The sequence below is a fragment of the Myxocyprinus asiaticus genome, chromosome 29 (genome assembly GCF_019703515.2).
Source record: "Myxocyprinus asiaticus isolate MX2 ecotype Aquarium Trade chromosome 29, UBuf_Myxa_2, whole genome shotgun sequence".
NCBI classification, from domain to species: Eukaryota; Metazoa; Chordata; class Actinopteri; order Cypriniformes; family Catostomidae; genus Myxocyprinus; species Myxocyprinus asiaticus.
In genome coordinates this window covers 17,597,159-17,618,891 of record NC_059372.1, presented here as the reverse complement: position 1 = coordinate 17,618,891, position 21,733 = coordinate 17,597,159, and the positions used below count along the sequence as shown (strand labels likewise).

Below are 21,733 nucleotides of genomic sequence, written 5' to 3'. Positions count from 1 at the left end.
TCTTGGAAGAACCACAGCATTTTCTTGTTCCCAGACTTTGTGAATTCGACAAGAGAGAAATGTGATCAATTCAAGGAATGCAAGAAACTCTTACATCAATGGAAGGTCGCTTTGCACTGATGTTCACGGCCAAATTGAGAATAGATGTTAAGGATGGCCGTAAAGTATTTACATGTCCCCAGCAAGCGATGTCCTTCATAAAGTCAATGGACTAAGTAACTTATTTTGTGGTACTCACGTTGCAGCCAAGTGGACCGACTCACTGAACATCCACTTGATCGTCCGAGGAAGCTGAGCGCCTTTTTTGTTTCTTTTTGTGCTGGTTCAGCCTAGCGGCTGGAGTTTGTTTTGTGCAGCAGCACTCCTTCGGGTCAGTGTTGTTGTCAGAGTTTTTGCTTTAATGTTATATTTTGGCCACTAGAGGCCCTCACTGTGTTTCATTTCAGTTTCCCGCCATTGTATCATGTGTTATTGTTTTCACATGTGCCTCGTTCTGGGCTGTGTATTTAAGCTGATCACTTCCTTTTGTTTCTTTGCTTGGTTATTGATGTTCCTAGCCAGTTGCTGCCGTAAGTCTGCTCTAGTTCTAAGTGCTAAACTTTGAAAGCCTTTTGGATTGTTTTTTTCCCTGTGTTTATTTTTGCTGTTTTTTGGTGTCTTTTTCCTGAGTTCTTTGGAGATTATTTTTTCCTCCTTTTGGATCCTTTTTGGACTAAAGATTTTTCTGTTTTGTGGTTGTCAGTAAGAAATTGCTTTTTGTACCCTTTTTGCTATTTTTGTTAATAAACTCTTCTGAGTTCATTTAAGAACGCATCTGACTATTGGGTTCAACTCCCTTCTGTGGCTCAGTGGTGGAAATTAAGACTCTTGCGCCAGAGACCCAAGTTTGAATCCTGGCTCTGACAGAATAACCAAGCCACATTATGAACCCAGAGATGCCTAATGCTCAGGAACTCCTGGCCACAATTGCTCAGCAGGAGTCCGCAATCCAATGCCATGAGTCAACACTAGTTCAGCAGGAGACTGTGATGGCTAAACACTCACAAGTGCTGTCTGATCTCATGATTTCTGTCCGTTAGATCCTGGACCGGCTGCCCTCTACTTCAGCTACTGCTCCTACTGCTGCCTCGGTACCCCTTCCGGATTCTCAAGTGCTCTCTCCTCTGATTGAACTTTGCCTACCTCCACCACAACATTTCTCAGGTGATCCCAGTGCATGTGATGGGTTCCTGACTCAATGCTCTCTCACATTTGAATTACAACCATCTTCCTTCCCTTCAGATCGGGCCAAGATCGCATATGTTATCACCCTCCTTTCTGGCAAGGCTCTTTCTTGGGCAACAGCGGTCTGGAAGGCACAGGCACCCTTTTGTTCAAGTTATTCTGTGTTTGAAATGGAGTTCAAGCGAGTCTTTGACCACCCCCTCAGTGGCCGGCAAGCCTCTAAGAGACTTCTCACCCTCCGACAAGGTAATGGCAGCGCGGCTGAATATGCCATACAGTTTCGGACAGTTGCAGCAGGGAGCGGCTGGAACGATGAGGCCCTCATGGTGTGTTTCCTGAATGGTCTGTCTGAGGCAATCAAGGATGATATGGCTACCAGAGAACCTGCTCGTGATCTCGAGACCCTCATGGATCAAGCAATCTGGCTGGATAATCGCCTGAGGGAGAGAAGACTGAACCGGCCATCTGTTTCCACATTGTCTGCCAGTCCAGCACTTGCTCAAATGCTACCAGTACCCCACGAGTCCTCGGAACCCATGCAATTGGGAAGGACTAGGCTTTCCCCATCAGAACGAAACCGTCACATGAGAGAGCGCTGTTGTCTATATTGTGGATTGTATGGTCATTTTTCGCTCCGCCTGCCCCGAGCTTTCGGGAAACGCCCAGTCCCGTACAGGCAAGGAAGGACTGTAACGGGAGTTACACGCACAGCTTCACCTTCCAACTCTGGATTGTTCCTTCCCATTACACTCACTTGGGGAGATCAAAAACACCAACTCCAGGCACTGATTGATTCTGGTGCTGCCGGGAATTTCATGGATATTTCCTTTGCCAAAAGTCTCCAGATTCCTATTAATTCCCTTCCTGCCCCCGTAACTGCGACAGCCTTGGATGGAAGACCGTTAGCTCCAGGGAAAATAACCCACCTCACCTCTCTCCTTTGTCTCGTCACTTACCAGCACCGGGAGAGAATGTGCTTTCATCTTATACAGACTCCAGAGTTCCCTATTATCCTCCGTCACCCCTGGCTCCTCCAGCATAACCCACACTGACTGGTCCACTGGTGCTGTTCTCAGTTGGGGTCCCACCTGTCAGACTACATGCTTGGCCCAGAACTCCCCTGATCTTGTTCTCGAGTCCCAAGAAGCCCTAGATCTGTCTCAAGTCCCTGCTCAGTACCACCACCTCAAAGCAGTGTTCAGCAAAAGGAAGGCCACCTCCTTACCTCCTCATCGCCCCTATGATTGCGCCATTGAGCTGCTCCCAGGAACCTGTCCCCCCAGAGGTCGTATATTCTCTTTGTCTCCCCCCGAACGAACTGCTATGGACAAATACATTAACGAATCCCTTGCGGCAGGTATCATCCAACCATCCACTTCCCCTGCTGGAGCTGGATTTTTTTTCGTTGGGAAGAAGGATGGCGGACTCTGGCCATGTATTGATTGCAGGGGCCTTAATAAGATCACTATTCGAAACCGCTATCCCTTGCCGCTAATGGCCACTGCTTTCGAAATTCTGCAAGAAGCCTCCATCTTCACTAAGCTTGACTTGCGCAATGCCTACCATCTCATGCGCATCAGACAAGGAGATGAATGGAAGACCGCCTTCAACACGCCCACTGGGCACTATGAATATTTAGTTATGCCCTTCGGTCTCACTAATGCTCCTGCAGTATTTCAAGCTCTCATCAATGATGTTCTCAGAGACATGCTCAACCAATTTGTGTTTGTCTACTTAGACGATATCCTCATCTTCTCGAGTTCCCTCCAAGAGCATGTAAAACACGTCAGTAAGGTTCTCAGACGTCTTCTTGATAACCATCTTTATGTTAAACCTGAGAAATGTGAGTTCCATGTGACCAAAGTTCAGTTCCTGGGGTTCATTATCAAGCCTGGCCAGATACAAATGGACCCTCAAAAGGTTCAAGCAGTTGTGGATTGGCCCTCCCCCTCGTCGGTAAAGGAAGTACAGCGTTTCCTTGGCTTCGCCAATTTTTATCGCAAGTTCATCCGGAACTTCAGTGCTGTGGCAGCTCCTTTATCTGCCCTCACCAAGGGGAACACAACCAGCTTTAATTGGGGACATGAAGCAGAGTTGGCCTTCAGCAAACTCAAAAGCCATTTTACCTCTGCACCTATTCTCATTCTCCCTAACCCAGATAAACCCTTCATCGTGGAGGTCGATGCTTCGGACGTAGGGGTTGGAGCTGTGCTGTCCCAAAGGGGGGAGGACAACAAGTTGCATCCATGTGCATTCCTTTCCCACCGCCTTACACCGACTGAGATGAACTATCATGTAGGGGATCGAGAGTTACTGGCAGTTAAGCTAGCACTTGAAGAGTGGAGGCATTGGCTTGAGGGGGCCAAACACCCATTCCAAGTATTCACTGAGCACAAAAATCTGGAATACATTCAGCAGGCAAAGCGACTCAACCCCCGCCAGGCACGTTGGTCCTTATTCTTCAACCGATTCAAGTTTATCTTATCCTACCGACCCGGCTCTAAGAACCTAAAACCTGATGCTTTGTCCCGAGTATATGTAAACACTCCTCAGGAAGATTCTATTGCATCGATTATCCCCAGTTCCAAGATAATAGCTCCTATCAGGTGGGATCTGGAAAATACTGTAAAACAAGCCCAAGCCCGAGAACCTGACCCAGGAGGGGAGCCAACCCACTGCCTGTTTGTCCCTAAAGCTGTCCGCTCCCAGATCCTCCAGTGGGGACACTCCTCTCGTCTCACTTGTCATCCTGGTACCTCTCGCACTCTTGAGTTCCTCCAAAGACGATTTTGGTGGCCAACTATCAAGGAGGATGTGACAACATTTGTAAACGCATGTCCCACATGCAACCAAAGTAAGGTCTCTCACCGTTCTCCTCAGGGGCTATTGCATCCTCTCTCCATACCTCATAGACCTTGGTCTCATCTTTCCATAGATTTTATCACTGGACTTCCGCTATCACAAGGCAACACCACTATCATGGTCATAGTTGATAGATTCTCCAAGGCCGCCCGATTTATTCCTCTGCCCAAACTACCCACCGCTAAAGAAACTGCTGAATTGGTTATAAACCACGTCTTCCGAGTCTTTGGCATCCCACAAGACATCGTTTCTGATCGAGGACCCCAATTTTCCTCCCGATTCTGGCGGGCATTTTGTCAATCTCTGGGGGCTACAGTGAGTCTATCTTCTGGGTTCCACCCGAAGTCCAATAGGCAAACGGAGAGGCTTAACCAACATCTTGAGACTACACTGAGGTGTATGGCAGCTAACAACCCATCCTCTTGGTCTTCCTTCATCATGTGGGCAGAATACGCTCACAATACCCTTCGCTCCTCTGCTACAGGCATGTCCCCTTTCGAGTGCCAGTTGGGATACACCCCTCCACTATTCCCTGAGCAAGAAGTGGAGGTTGCAGTTCCCTCTGCTCAACAGTTCGTTAAACATTGCCGCCAGACATGGAAAAAAGCCTGACTCAAGCTCTTGAAGGTCTCTCAGCAGTATCAGCACCAGGCCAATCACAGACGCAGACCTGCCCCCACTCTGCGCCCCGGCCAAAGAGTCTAGCTCTCCACTAAGAACATTCCCTTGCGGGTGGAATCCCGTAAACTTTCCCAGAGGTTCATTGGCCCCTTCAAGATTGCCAGGAAAGTAAACCCAGTTACTTATCGTTTATACTTGCCTAAGTCTTTGAAGATAAATCCCACTTTTCATGTCTCACTGTTAAAACCTGTTTTGTCTTCTCCTTTTCTTGCGACAGGTAAACCTCCCCCTCCTCTTATCATTGGTGGCCAGCCAGCTTACACAGTCCACAGAATACTGGATGCCCGTCGAGTACGTGGGTCCTGGCAGTATCTTGTGGACTGGGAAGGCTATGGCCCTGAGGAGCGCTCCTGGGTTCCTGTCAAGGACATCTTGGACCCCAAACTAATTCAAGAATTTCATGCTCGCAATTCCAGTCGTCCGGGAGGGAATGTCAGGAGCCGTTCCTAGAGGGAGGGGTCCTGTCAGAGTTTTTGCTTTAATGTTATATTTTGGCCACTAGAGGCCCTCACTGTGTTTCATTTCAGTTTCCCGCCATTGTATCGTGTTATTGTTTTCACATGTGCCTCGTTCTGGGCTGTGTATTTAAGCTGATCACTTCCTTTTGTTTCTTTGCTTGGTTATTGATGTTCCTAGCCAGTTGCTGCCATAAGTCTGCTCTAGTTCTAAGTACTAAACTTTGAAAGCCTTTTGGATTGTTTTTTCCCTGTGTTTATTTTTGCTGTTTTTTGGTGTCTTTTTCCTGAGTTCTTTGGAGATTATTTTTTCCTCCTTTTGGATCCTTTTTGGACTAAAGATTTTTCTGTTTTGTGGTTGTCAGTAAGAAATTGCTTATTGTACCCTTTTTGCTATTTTTGTTAATAAACTCTTCTGAGTTCATTTAAGAACGCGTCTGACTATTGGGTTCAACTCCCTTCTGTGGCTCAGTGGTGGAAATTAAGACTCTTGCGCCAGAGACCCAAGTTCGAATCTTGGCTCTGATAGTTGTGGATGAATCTGCACGTTTCTTGTGCTTATGCCTCCTATTGTTTGGAGTTTGTTTTGTGGAGTATTTCTTGCAGGACATTAGAGTGATTGGGTCATTTGTTGCACTCATGTAGCAGTTGAATGGGCCGGCTCACTGAACATTCGGTTGACTGTCCGAGGATACTGAACAGCCTTCTTTTCTTTTTTTTTTGTGCTGGTTCCACTAGCGGCTGGAGTTTGTTTTGTGGAGGAACACACATTCGGGACAGTTATGTGGATGAATTCACACGTTGTTTGTGTTTATTCCACCTATCGGCTGGAATTTGTTTTAGAGATTATCTTCTGTTGTGTAATTCTGTTTTACAAAATTTGTATAGAAACACTGGACTTGAGAAATCTGACGGCAAAGTTGTTGTGGTGGCTCTCGTAGGTGTACATGGACTGTTTGAGTTTAGAGGGATGGATGCTGGTTGGCACTGTCGTGCGCGGGGTTAATGCGCACGTTTTTCTTTTTTCTATTTGTTTGGTTCGGGAGGAAGTTTGGGGTTTGATTGTTGCACTAATGTTGGAATGTGGTCTTTATAATTTTATTTTTGACACACAATCTATTTTTTCTAATATGTCAAAATGTCAAATGTTAGTATGAGTGGACTGTCTCTCTCCACATGGAATGTGAACGGGTTGGGGCACCCCATAAAAAGAAGGAAAGTTATTTCTCTTCATAAACATAAGAAATAAGATAGTGTTTCTTCAAGAAATGCATCTTTCCCCACAGGAAGCTGAAAATTATGAATTCCTTTTCTAAATTCTCAGGATACAGAGTCAATTGGTCTAAATCCGAAGCTTTGGCTCTGACAGCATACTGCCCAGTAATGGCTTTTCATCCGGGTGCCTTCCAGTGGCCCAAACAGGGCATTAAGTATTTTGCCAATTTATTCCCAGCAAATTTGTGTGATTTAGTTAGAGTTAATTCTGACCCCTTAATAAAAAGTTTTTTGAGCGATGTTTTGAGGTGGGCTTCATTACATTTATCTATGATTGGGAGGATTAATGTTATTAAAATTAAATGTATTCCAAAATTCAACTACCTGCTACAATCTCTCCCAGCAGATGTCCCCCTCTCTTATTTCAAGCAATTTGATAGCATAGCAAAGTCCTTCAATTGGAATGGTAAGCGTCCCAGATTACATTTCAATAAGTTACATAGGCCGACTGACAAAGGTGGGCTAGGCCTACCCAAGATTTAGTTTTATTATTATGCATTCGGTCTCAGACATTTGGCTCATTGGTCGCTTCCACCTGAGAGAGCCCCTCCCTCGTTTTGTATTGAACAAGAAGTTCTTGCCCCTATTTTGCCATTGCAAAGCCTATTAAACTAACCGGAGAAGTTAAGTTACACCCCGTTATCTCGCATTTACACGTGGTATGGACAAAAGTTTCCAGAGTGTTTAATTCGGACATTTATTTAAATGTTGCCTCGTATTAATAAGTCCCCTTTCTGCTGATCAGAGTGGATTGTGAGGGAGGTTAATACGCTCGGTGACCTATATGAGAGTGGAGTGTTGAGATCCTTTGAAAATATGGTTCAACATTTTAGGATTCCCAGATCTCAGTTCTTTAGGTATTTACAGCTGCGCCACCTGCTCTGTACTATTTTTGGGAGTAGCATACACCCCCCTAAAGCGGCAGATACTCTGGGAGTGGTGATCACTGCTTTTGGAAAAGGTCATGAGGCATCAGTGTATTACTCCCTGTTAATTCAAAGTCTGGGGGACAGAGCTTCAACTTCTCTCAAGAGATTATGGGAGAAAGATTTAAACTTGGTATTGGAGGAGGGAGTGTGGGCTAGGATTTTGAAAAAAGTCAAGTCTACATCTAGAGGTGCAAGGTGCGTCTGATGCAATTTATGATTTTACATCGATTCTATTGGACCCCCTCTAGATTGTATAGGCTTGGTCTTAAAGGCACACGCACCTGCTGGTGATGTCAATCAGAAAATGGGGACACTACCCCGTTGAATGTTTTTTGGGGATGTGTTAATATCCAAGAATTTTGGTTGAGGGTTCAGAGCTTTATGTGTGACGTACTGGACACTCAATATTCATTTTGCCCCAGACTCTGTATCTTGGGGCGGTCATTAATATTGGGGATAGACATTTAAAAAGTTGGGTCCTAGCAGGAGATATGATCGGCAGACGGATAATCCTCAGGTGATGGAAGTCGGCTGGGGCACCCTCATTTCGGGAGTGGTGCGGGGAGATGGGCAGGGTGGCGGCATTCGAGGAGGTGATTTATAGAAGGCTGGGAAAATGGGATTTATTTGACAGGAAGTGGGGTGGATATTTGGCTTTTTTGGAGGGTTCTTGGGGAGGGGCAGTGGAGAGGGATTTGTAGTTTAGATGTGTATGTGCATTCTTGTTGTTTTTTGAAAGTAAGGAAAGGATATCTTCTAACACATTGGAAAAGCCTTCTCATTGGTCAATTACCATGTTAATTTACCATGTGGAAAAAGCTAAAACAAAGAAGCCACAAAGACAAATCTTTACATTCAAACTTTTATTCCTAACATGAACACCAACTGCAACAGCTGCGCCAAACTCCATGTTTGTTCACAGAACTGTTTATATAAACTGCAATTGTTCAATTACCACAAACTGAACTATGGTGGTATAAATTAATGCACACGTAATATTTAATCTTTTAATATCATGTTTGGTCTTTATATCTTCAGAAAAATGCCAGGAGTATTTTTGAAGAGGTTTGGAAAAGGAACAATGCAGAGATGAAACTTTAAAGACATTGTTCTAACTATGTACTTTAAAATATGCAAATGTTCCACACAGAGAAGGGAGGGCCACACTTTATGGGCCCCATCCAATATCAGCAGCCAAACATAACCCTGAAACAGGAAGGCGCCAAACTGAAATCTCCTCCTCATCAGGAAGGTAAAAAACTATCCTCTGGATGACCACACCTTTGTCCTGGGTCCCTGTCCTGAGGGTCATTAACAAGATACATTTCTAAAACACCTTTGTCCTGAGTCCCCATCCAGAGGGTCGTTAACAGGATACACTTCCTAAACACTTCTCCGTTCTGGTTTCACTCCATGAAAGAGAGGATAACAGATCATCCAACATTCTTAGTGTCCATCCGAGAGACAGAAGAAGATTGACCAAGTACCAAGTCTCACTACAAGAGACTATTGTAACGACAAGTTCGGAATCCCTATACCAGGGAGATAACTAAAGCGACAAGGTTTAGCTCTGGCGAGCAAACCTTCTCTTCAAGTTTCTTGCATCTGCATGTTCCACATGATGAATCTTGCACCGACATAAGGGCTCTATATCTGCATGTTCCAGATTGCAAGAACCCTCTCGGTGCTTCCAGGAGATCAGCATTCCTCAGCTCCTTCATGTCTAAGGCTGTTGAAATGGAATCCAGCTCCTTCCCCACTGTAACATGGCCCTGAGCCCCAGTGGAAGACGTCACCGTCACCAAACTCACCGATCGATCAAGGAGAGAACGTAAGTATCACTACTAAACCTCTTTCCAGAGACCTTGGCATAAGTGTGTACTATCAGTTTATAATTTTCTAATGTTCTTTAGATTACATAACCTGTGTATCAAATGTTTTGCAAATAATCTTTGAGTTATCTGTTTTAACAGAAATAAGGTTTTCCCCTTATTAATTAACAGAGAAACAGCTATGTATCTTTCTATAAGATAACAGTCATACTTTGCCATTGCTACATCCAATTCAACCACTTGCATCTTTCCATTCATTAATTTATATTATTCTTTAACATATTAGTACCATTTTGTAGTTTTTGTTAGTTATTCTTATCTTCTTGTAAATAAAACTCATTTTATTACAACTGTGTGTTCCTTGTGTTGATGACACAAAAGAACTCTAAAGGGTTAGGATGCTCTCGAATCCTTCAGATTCAGATGACCAACTCCCTCCAGTTTACATATTTTTATTTACTGAATGTTATTTGGATCATTCTTTTACTGTTAAGGTGAAACTCCTTAGCTGGAGCCCCGAGGATGGAGGAAGGGGCCGTCTGATATTAATAATCACACACACATACACCTTAAGTGAAGTGTGATCAAAAAGTTCATTTCAGTTGGTGCCAAGATGATTCTCACTATATAATAATAATAATAATAATAAATCAATAGTAATTGTATTATATTTAGGTAATATCTTACATCTGTGATGCTCTGTAGTGCAGCATTTATTTGATAAAATATAACTCCAATGTATTTTAGATTGTGCTGTGAGGTTCTGAATAAAAGCACTTCATTTGATAAAAATAATACAATATTATGTTAAAAATTAGTTGTTATACTTTCATTTGATTAAAGTTTTAATGAATTTATTATTTAAAACACTATTTGATGATTAAATTTAAATAAACTCCTGATTTGCAGTTCAGAAGAAAAAAAAAAACAGGCATCAGACTCGGTATCGGCAAGTACCAAAAAAAAAAGTATTTGTACTCGTACTCGGTCTCAAAAAAATGGTATCGGGACATCCCTACTTTTATTGTAAGGTCCTCACTGTAACCTCAATTTTTGAGTTTTTTAAAGCAAAAGGCAGGACAAGTCCAAATATATTACTGTGTTAATCAATATTATGCCACAAATGCTTTTGATTGAGCTTAACTTGTATTGAACCTGGAATATTCCTTTAACTTATAAGTATAGGCCTACTATTTTTCATCGATAGTTTATGTTAGTTTATAATGAGTTCATAATGCTAACTCATGTTTAAAACGTATTAGCATATATAGAAATTAACAGCATGAAAAAAATGCCAAATGTAAAATATTGTTCATTGTTAACTAAATATTGTAAATATTAGTTCATGTTAACTATTGCATTAACTCTGTTAATGAATGCAACCTTTTTGTAAGTGTTATCAAAAAGTTTTCTTTTTTATATATTTCTTTTAAAACAAAGAGGGTGATAACATTCTCGGTATGATAAGATTGTTCAATATAAGCTCAGTTTTCATTCGTTTTCACTCCCTCCTTTTCTCTTTTATCGAGGTGCCAAAACGGATGACTTAAAAGAGGCAATTAACAGATATCACAAACAACTCATTTAGCAGACGGCAGCATAGATGAATCAAAGGCTAAACAAACCCCTATGGGCATTAACAGCAAAAACAACAAAAAGAAAAAAAAAAAAACCTGTTGCTGTGACATTTTGTTCCTCTCACCTCAATGTGCACCAGTCACAATGGACTGCTTTGCAGAGGTTCTGTGTTCTAATCACCATGGCGATGGCTCTGCCTCCCAGGCTGCCCCAGGGGGCGATGGAAGCAGGTTGCCATCCAAACCCCAACCAGGATCGGGGAGGGGTTGAGACTACAGGGAGCTGTGGAAACAGGAAAGAAGCTCCTACAGGACTGGACCCATGCTATATCATCAACCAGCATGAGGCCAACCCGGTCCCAGAGGTTCAGCACGATGCTTTCTCAACATTTTCCATCTCTGAACCAGAAAATAACAGTGGCACAAACATGGGCAATTACGGGCCGAGGCCAACACTTTTGAGGGAAGCTTTGCATTTCATTCATAACCTTTGAAAGGGCAGAACATAGAACAAATGGTGGGAATCAGAACATCTGCTTGGGGGTAACTCATCTTTACATGACAGAGAGAGAGATGGAGATAACATGACTGAGAGGCAGACAAAGGCCAACGGCTCCAGTTAACAGATCTGACCATGTTTTGTTGTTCGTTTAGTTAGCATACTGCCGCATATTCAAGCTCTGAGCCTGAGCAAGAGTCTGAGCACTTCATTCATACACAACATCACAATATCCTATCAGAAATTGTTTAAATTATACAAAACAATTTGAAATGTGGACTTATCGGACCAAAAAACATGGTTCCACTGTTCTACTTTCCATCTAAGATGAGACTGAGCCCAGATAAGTTGGCAGTGCTTCTGGACAGTGTTGATGTATGGCTTCTGCTTTGTATAATAAAGTCTTAACTTGCATCTGTGGATGTAGCGTCAAATGGTGTTGGCTAACAAAGGTTTACTAAAGTAATCCCAAGCCCATGTTCATGATATCCATTACAGACGAATGATGTTTTTTAAGACAGTGATGTCTGAGGGATCAGAGATCACGAGCATTCAGAAGTGTTTTTCGTCTTGCCCTTTACGCACTGAGATTTTACCAGATTCCTTGAATCTTTTAACTAACTGTGCACTGTAGAGGGTGAAATGCCCAAAATCCTTCCAGTTTGAATTTGAGGAACATTGTTCTTAAAGTGCTGGATTACTTAATGAAGCATTTGTTGGCAAATTGACAAGTCTCGAACGATCCTTCATCTTGAAGGACTAGGCTGTTTTTGAAGGCTCCTTATATACTATGACACGATTGCCTCACCTGTTTAACATCTCCTGTTTCACATTGCCTTGTTATTTTAATTCGTCAAATTGTTATTAGTCTTAAATTGCCCCCGTTTCCACCTTTTTGGAACGTGTTGCAATCATCTGATTTGAAATTACTGTACATTAAAAAAAAAAAAAAAAAAAATGAAATTCACAAGGTAAAACATCATATAATGTTTAGTCGTAGTGCTTTCAATATAGCAAAGGGTGAATATAATTAAAAATCATGCCTTTTTGTTTTTATTAGCATTTTTCATACTGTCCCAACTTTTTCGGAATTGGGGTTGTATGTAAAAAGCTATTTTCTTGCAATAAAGGTATTTAAGCAATAAGGTACGGGAGGCTGTGCTATATTGTGAATGTCATGGCTAAAAGGTGCTTTAGCCCTAAAAAAAAGTGATAATATACATTTGTTACCTTAAGGATTTACAGTATTTCTACCTGATTTTCGTTGTAGTAACCTAATGTTTTTAGAATCAGAATCAGAATGAGGTTTATTGCCAAATATACTACACATATAAGGAATTTGTCTTGGTGACAGAAACTTCCAGTGCACAAACAATACAGCAACAAGACAGAGATAATAATAAAAAAAATTGAATAAAAATCCAAATTGAATAGAAAATATAAGTGTATATAGAAACAGAAATTATGTTAAATAATATTTTTGACTTAGTTAACCAGTTAACTTAGATGTTACCATATAAAAGCACTTTTTTTTTAGGTTACAAGACAAAACATTTAGCCTCAGTGCCTTATTGCTTTTATGAAACTACATGGTAAAAATATTAACCCTTGTGCTGTGTTCGTTTGTGCAAACACCTTTTGTGTTCTGGTCTTATTGTGTTCCCAATAAGATTGTTAGTCTAAGATTGTAAATCTCTCATATTGCATATATTATCCCAAGATACTGCATTAGATCTTTTTGTCAACTTCTTTTTTAGAAATTATGACTTGATTGAATATGATTTGAACATATTTTAAAAACAAAGATTTCTTATTGATAGAAGGATCCATTGAACTGAGCTTATAATGGACTTGGGGGGGCTCTCCCTGCAGAAAAAAAAAAAAAGAACAAAAAAACAGTTATGTAATAAATTAATAACCACTTGCTTGATCTAAAGAATATAGGTGTCATTTTAAAGCTTAGAATCTGAACTTTACTATGCATTTAGCAGATCTTGCCAATTCTTCAATTCAACAAATTAGAGCTGTTTTGTTCTCATAATTTGCAAATTTGGTATCACAACAATAATATTCAGAGTTGGTAAAACCATGAAAAAGATGAGATAGCCATGTGTTATATATCATTGGAAAGGTCTCAATTAGTGAAATGCAAAGAGCAAATGTGTTTCATTCAGAGGCCAAACTGCAGTGAGTATTAGTGTATGAAATTCCCATTGACACACATTAATATAATAATCAGGAGTGTCTTTTTGTCACGTTTTTCCTTATTCATTCCTGATACATTCAAATAGCATAGAAAATAAAATATTGTAACTTACAGCAGACTATCCCAATTCAACGAGCCCAAACACAACATAATACGATTAGTAGATCTTAAAATATTCCTCAAAGAGTGTACATGGAAAGACGATGCACTAAAGGGCGCTTAACACTTTGTGTGTGTGTGTGTGTGTGTGTGTGTGTGCGTGTGCGCGCAAATTTTGTGTGTGCAAACACACATCCACATATGTGCTCATCTAAATGATTGTGATGCTTCTGAACACTTAATATTTCTGTATTTTGCAGTCTAATCCATTAATTTCCAATACACTACAGTTTACAGGAAGAAAAAAAAAAGTTAATCGGTCAGTTTTGAACAGAACACAATATGTGGGTTAAGGACACATTTTAAAATAAAAAAAAATTATTTTATTATTCATTCAATTAAAGTGCCATCCTTCTGATACAACATCTAGTCCCTGACATAACAGAATGTGATTCAATGGGTACAGCGCTGTGATATACACAGCATCTATTTGAACAAGTGTTTTCCATCATAGCTGTTACTATATTGTGTATTTTAGCATGGCTGAAATGCTGTATTGACCAATGAGCATCCAGAAACGGAACTATCCATTTAATAAGCAATTTTTTATATCATAGTGTTGAGGCATAATACCTAATACTTAAAAGGCATGAAATTTGCCTATAAACCGTTCTCAAAGGCCTTTCAAGCCTGCAGCATTCAAAAGACAGCCAGATAATGCACTAAACTCTCTAGTAAGCTAAACACAGCTTTGTCCATGCAATCATTTAATCCTCCCAGAACTGTAAAAAATACCTGACAGCAAACGAGTATGCAATGCAAACATGAGTGCTTGTTTAATAAGAAATGTTGTATTAACACATATGTTCTAAATAAATAATAATAAGTAATACATTTTCAGTGGAAATAAACTGAGTGATCTGAATCATATTTACTGTACTCTGGTTATTATGGGTGGCCATTTTTTATTTGGATTGACTCAGGAATAACCCAGATACAGTATGTTAAATTGTTATTTTATTCAACTCTGAAGCATTCAATTGTTACCTTAAGGATCCAATTCAACCTAATCTGAACCTTCAGAATTACTTTAATCACTGTTGGTGTAATCTAATGCTGTCATGTTGATTCAGTTATGTTAAATAATATTTTTGACTTGAATGAAAGTTAATTTAGACATTTTTAGGTTACCTGACAAAACATTATTTTACAGTGTATAAATTAAAAAGTATCAGGCGATAAACTCACAGCACTCAGAGCTGGGGAGAACGCTAATTCTGTGTCCCAGTGCAACCAGCAGGGAGGGGTGTGCATGTGCCTTTGTCCCCAGTAACCTTGACCAGTGTAAGGATTACCTTGCATTTACACTCACCGCTCCTTCTTTCCTTAAGGCTTATTAAGAATGATAATGAGCTCGGAAAGGGGCAGTATGTCCCTTTCTCTGTCTTGTTATCTCCCCCAACCCCCACTCCGCTAACCCTTTCCCTCACCCTCCTCCTGCACTGAAAGGACCCAGGACAAATTATCAAAAAGGCCATTTTCATCTATGGCTTAAATCGATACTTATTCCATGCCTTCAAAATCAAGCCTATATTACTGTTGTCTGTGTGATTTGTTTATTTTTGCTCAAGTATATTCAAGCTCTTTCTGTCAAGGGGAAATGCTCAGGATGCAATTCACCTTGAACCTCAATTATATTAGATATCTCCACTGGTTGATCAAGCATGCAAAGAGGACATTTCCACTGCACTAGAATAAAAATCAAAATGACGATTAAACAAACATGTGGACTATGCATGCCTGCATGTTGAGAGCAGAAGATTTTACAAGGATCGCAATTGTGTGAATATAGATACCAAATAATTACAGCGAGCAATTTACAAAGTGCTGGTGTAAAAAAGCAATTGCATTACATCGCAAGGGCTGTCAAGCATAGTGTGGAATCATGAATGAACATTTTAACACAAGGGTTACAGGTTCAAAGCCAAGGTCAGACAGTAAAAGAAAACATGCCATAATAGCAATAGCTCCTTGACACTTGCAGTAAATCAGCGAAACCTCAAAAATGTCTCTGCTTTATGAGCAAACAGAGTGTACAGTGTTTTTATTTTCCAACTGAATATGCAGTGTCATGCTGAAAATGCTATTTTAGCTGCGATTTTAGCTGTATTTTTTATGTTAAAATACTTTCTCATATCCAAACATAATATGCAGAGACAAATATAATAAGCCATTTGTTGGTTGATTTCTCCGAAAATTGTTAACACAGTGATTCTGTGGCATTATCAAAACATTATCTGTTTGTTTGAGCATCTCAACCAGCCTGAGAGCAGCATGTGCTTAACCAATGGCAGTTGGGGTGGGACTATCTGTTTCCCGACCAATGAAAGATGGGGGAAGTGTTCAGAAAAACTGTCTGTCATTTGCAATTCCATTTGGTGATGCTAGTGGTAAACAAATTACACTTTTCAGCTTTACTGACATAATTAAACAGAGAAAAAAGTACTCTCACCTTATTTTTACTTGCATGCATTGTGTGTTATATCATGTTATATCAGACTACAACTACTCCAACGGACTACTTCCAACACTTTAGAATAACATGAACGCAACTTCAGTGGGCAAATGTTACAGTATAAAGAACAGGTAAGGTTAAGGATGAGGAGGAGGAAGAGATATCGAGGCGAGGAAGAGAATATTCAAGGCAGATGGATGCAGCCCATCAACCCTGAAGCTGATGAACACCTGTAAAACTGCTCTGACAGTCCAAGCTGACCAGCTGTCCAGATGGAAGCACGTCTCTGGACAAGAGCCACATGCCACCACATTCCATAGACACACTGTACAGTACATCATTACTGTAAATCAGCAAATGGGAACCGTCCCCAAGCAAAGCCTGTCCCTGACAATTCCCACTTTAATAACCAATTAAAAGCAAACTGTGGAGGTTTAGACTGTATTAAATGGTTTTCAAATAGCTTTAGTCATTTTACATTTTAGGCAGAAAATATATATTTTATAATAGAGTGTCTAAATCGTCTAGATCAGACATAGATGTTTGTCATTTGACTGACACAAACACACAGAGATGTACAGGTTTTCTGTGGCACAACTGATAAAGCATGGTGCTAGCAACGCCAAGGTTATGAGCTTGATTCCAAGAAACTGATGTATACATTGAAGTTACTTTGGATAAAAGCATCTGCCACATGCATAAATGCAATAAAAAGTGCCATCCTCACAGACACTTTATCAAATATGTATAATATATAAAATTATTAAAACTTTACCAAAAATAATTTAAAAAGTAAAAGGTATCACACACATGCGCACACACACACACTGTCCATAAGCCCATAGTACTGTAGACACACATCACACGCAGAACACTCAGGGCACAAAAACACTTAAATTGTAAACACAGAGATTTCTGTTTACCTTCTCTTTGATATCACAGGCATTTTAAACATGAGATCCTTCCCCGCTACTGATTGGCTTACTGAAGACAGGGAGGGAGAAAGAAAAGCAAGTAATTAATTACTTATGTGAACCATTGCATGAGAAAGACAATAAACCTGCCTGGTCGCCATGGATATGACATATTTGCTCAGAAAACAACACAATAATTAGCAAAGCAGAAAAATCCAGCGAGAATATGCAAACTCTGGGGTTTAAAGTGGCAGTGATCTTTTTACACGCCATTGCTCTCAGACACAGCACAATAATTTGAGAACAAACAAATGTACTATAAAAACTAATACCACTAATTTTGATTGTTTTTTATTTTTATTTTTTTTTATTATTATTGATTCATGTATTGTTGTAAATTCGTATTTCTTTTTTTATAGCAGAACACTCAATAAAGGGAAGACATTAAGCAAAAGGAAAATGCTGTGAGACAAGTTCAAAATCATGCATACCTAAATGTATAGAATAAATCACAAAAAAGTGAGCCACACTTTACAGTACAGACTTCATGCTGCTTATATCTGTGTAAATACTTATATTTGTGTATTTACGAAATAAGTACAGAGAAATACTAATTAATAACATTTACTTAATGTGTACTTATTTTGTGTAAATGCTTTATTTACATATTTGTATTGTTATTACAAGAGTCATTTATTATAATAACATGTATTATGTGTAACTTACACTGTAAAGAGTTACTATAACATAATTTCTCCCAATGCAGGATGAGATAGATTGAATGAACTCCAGTGGAAACAGAAAGTAACTAAGTGCAGACTACACACTACTATAGTGCTGTCCTCTAATGATCCATTCACTTTATAAGATGCTAAGGAATGTATTGCTAATATCTAAACAAAGCATCACGTTACGATTGAATGTTCGGCACTGTTATAATCATCCACATGTATAGTATCTTTCACTGTACTCTATCAGATTAACCCCAATCTCAATTGGTGCGCAATAAAACGTATATAAAAGTCTAAACTGAACCTCCATAGGGGTTCCTGAAGGTGTATTGATCAAAGTATTATTGCAGAACACATCCACACGCTGTTCAACTTCCGCATCAGCGTTCTCTACATGCAAACAGCTTCAAAACAAGCCTTATTTTACACATGACAGGATGCAACTGAGATATACAGTATATCCAGTGTAAACGACAGAGATCGGATATGTACATACTTCACTGTAATTTCGTTTCATTCGCTATCACTTTGCAATGTCGCGGTGTCACCTGTTAAGTGCCTGATCAAGCTTTCATGAAAGCGCCAAACTTTATTTCGCTTCGTCCAGTAGATATAGGTCATTTAATTGATATTAAAGATTACATAGGGATTACAACACAAACTGTGGTTGTGCTTCATTGATTATGGCATGAACACAATATAGATAGTTTTTTTTGTTGTTGTTGTTGTTTTGTTTTTTTTTGAGCATTGGTGCTCATTGTACATGTTCTAGATCGTATCACGTAATGAGAATCAGAGGATATCAAAAAGTTGAGAGGTACTTAGAGACCAGCGCGTAATTTTGTTAATCGTGTTGGCATGGCAGTGCGACTATACTGTACATGCGTGCAATAGATACATAACTAAAGTAATCAATGATTACTAAACTCTGAAATCACGTACAGGTGGGACAGACAGGGACCGGTTCAGGGAAACCATGCACTGTTTCTCTGAAACGGTACCTTTCTGTCCCGCATGCACTATATGTGATTGTAGGTAAGCAGAGTTTCTGTTCAGCAAGTGACGCGTTCTATTTAGACATTAGCGCTACATTTTAAACAGAAGCGTTCCATATTTGACACCTGATCGTATTAAACTCCGAGTCATAAACAAATAGTTACATTTGACTGGTGGTCTATTTGGGAATTGTCATCGGTAGCTCATCCAAAAGCAGAAGTCTTACCTGTAAGGTTACTTCCTTGCCTTTCCGTGACTTTCCAACTTAGAAGAAATGTTGTGGATAAGGTGGATGGGTAGGGAGCATGCGTGATCAAAGTTGCCCCATTTTTTTTTTTTTTTTTTTTTTTTTTTTTTTGTGTGTGTGTGTGTGCGTTTTTTTATTATTGGATTTTCCTATTTCTATCATAAGACGGGTCGCTCGGAAGATCTGCCCTGGAGACACGCTTCAGAGTGGGATGAGGAATACTTAATTGAATATCTCAGTTAGCACGATGAGTAAGGTGGAAAACGTGGAGTGGATTTCACATATCCGTCCCTGTCAGGTTAAAGCAATAATCCAGTTCAATACAAATCAAGCTCAATCAACAGCATTTGTGGCACAATGTTGATTTCCACAAAAAATAATTTTGTTCCTCATTTTCTATAAATTTTAAAAAAAAAAAAAGCAAAAATGGAGGTTTCAGTGATGCACTTACAATGGAAGTGAATGGGAGCCATTTTTGGAGGGTTTAAAGGCAGAAATGTGAAGTTTAAAATTTTATAAAAGCACTACATTAATACTTCTGTTAAAACTCATGTATTATTTGAGCTGTAAAGTTGTTTAAATCATAATTTATTACAGTCGTTTTAGGGTTTGTTGACATTACATCGTCATGGCAATGAAGTTGCAAAATTGTTTCTAACTTTACACAGAAAAGGTTAAAAAGTGATTTTATCACACTAAAATCAAGTTAACAGGCCTATTGTTTATGTCTTGTGGCTATACTTTTGAAATAGGGAGTATTTTAACGTTTACGAATTAGCCCCATTCACTTCCATTGTAAGTGCCTCACTGTAACCCAGATTTTTGCTTTTTTTGAAAGAAAAGGAGGGGCAAGTCAAAATAAATGTTTGTGGTAATCAATATTACACCTCAAATGCTGTCAATTGAGATTAACTTGAATTGAACCCAGAATATACATTTAAAGGGCTAGTTCACCCAAAAATGAAATTTATATCATCATTTACTCACCCTCATGTTGTTCCAAATCTGTATGACTCTTTCTTCCATTGAAAACAAAAAGAAATGTTAGGCAGAATGTTAGTCTCATTCACCTTTCGCTTCCATTGCATCTTTTTTTCATACAATGAAAGTGAATGGAGACTGAAACTCCATTCTCCAAAACTGACTCCTTTTTTGTTACATGGATGAAAAAAAGTAATACGGGTTTGCAACAACTTGAAATTTTTAGGGTGAACTATCCCTTTCATCTCACTTTGGTATTGATCTGAGCTGCAGTACAGTGAATGATATGATAATGATTTATTCAGTTAATTTATGTGACATTGTTAAGTCACCTTTTGAATTCACAATCCTGATGACTAGTTGAAATAATCTGTTTTCTGTTCCCATATTTATCATTACAAGTCATTTTGAAAGACAGTGTAGTTTTGGTGCACACAATATAACTGTTTTACTTTTGAATGAGCAATTGGAAGAGAGAAGTGAAAGATTTCAGTGATTATCACATATGATTTGTCTTTTAAAAGCATGAAAGTCAAACTCAAAACTAACAAGCAGTGTGGTTCTTAATGTTTTAATTTTAAACAAATGTAAACATTTTACAAACAGCAAAACTGAAATACCTATTATAAAATTTTTGTACCCCCACTATTATATGGGTTTCATTAAAGTTGCATTACATTTCTTGCATAATACAGAACTGTATTGAATGTTGTAAGGAAAAACACTCAAGGGCCAAAAAGAGCTGTGATAATGTATTTCAAACCTGAACTTCTCCTTATCTAAATTATGCACTCTTGTGAATTATTGACAAACAGATTATTGCAAATTAGCAGTTTTGTGATGTGTCCTGCTCTACATAAAAAAAGAATAAGGTGTAATCAATAGTAAAGTCAACTAACAAGGTATTTCTATGATCTTGCAAAGCCAACTTTTGCAAACATTTTGCCAGTCAACAGAATGTACTGCAAACCTGATTAAACCAAAAATTAAAGAAATGTATATATTTGGTTGTATGCAATTACAAATTGTATTCTTGAAAAAAAAAATGGTTATTTTAAAGGGATAGTTCACCCAAAACTGAAAATTTTGTCATCATTTACTCACTCTCATGTTGTTCCACATTACTTTCTTTTTTCTGTGGAACACAAAAGGAGATGTCAGGCAGAGTGTTAGCTTCATTCACGTTTATTATACAGAAAAACGATGCCATGGAACTTAGTGGTGACTGATACTCACATTCTGCTTAACATCTTCTATTTTTTTCCACGGAAAAATAGAAAGTCATATAGGTTTAAAAAAAAAAAATGAGGATGAGAAAATTATGACAGAATTTTCATTTTAGGTGACAGAATTTTCATCCACTGGAGTTTAATTTTTCATCAGAAATGTCTAGTGTTATTTTAGAGGTGACACTTTTAAATCACTTTATTAAATGACAACATATAAAACCTTTCACATTTTTAGCTATTAAAGATGAATAAAATTATATTTTATATCTGCTGGTTGATAAATATTAAAGGACATGTTCACAGTTCAAATCTCCATCCTATTGCCAATGGGATACTGTTACAAACAGTACATATTTAATGATGAAATAGCCCCACAAACCCACAATGTTCAGAGGTAAAGCTCATGTTCTGCGGTTCAGACTGTTCGGTTCATCACTTTTAAATGGTTGGTTTCAACATCATGTTACACAAAAGAACTTAG

At 39.1% G+C, this 21,733-nt stretch overlaps 1 protein-coding gene across 2 annotated transcripts in view; it reads right to left on the bottom strand.

Annotated features, from left to right (window-relative positions):
* Window positions 1-19,178, bottom strand: part of LOC127420129 (zinc finger protein castor homolog 1-like) — a 320,096-nt gene extending 300,918 nt beyond the window's left edge. For both annotated transcript variants that reach the window (XM_051662147.1, XM_051662148.1), the window contains exons 1-2: window positions 19,022-19,178; window positions 17,078-17,138 (exon numbers count right to left, since the gene is read on the bottom strand). The gene's annotated coding sequence lies outside the window, so the exon portion shown is untranslated. The remainder of the gene's footprint in view (window positions 1-17,077; window positions 17,139-19,021) is intronic.
* Window positions 19,179-21,733: the final 2,555 nt, after the last annotated feature.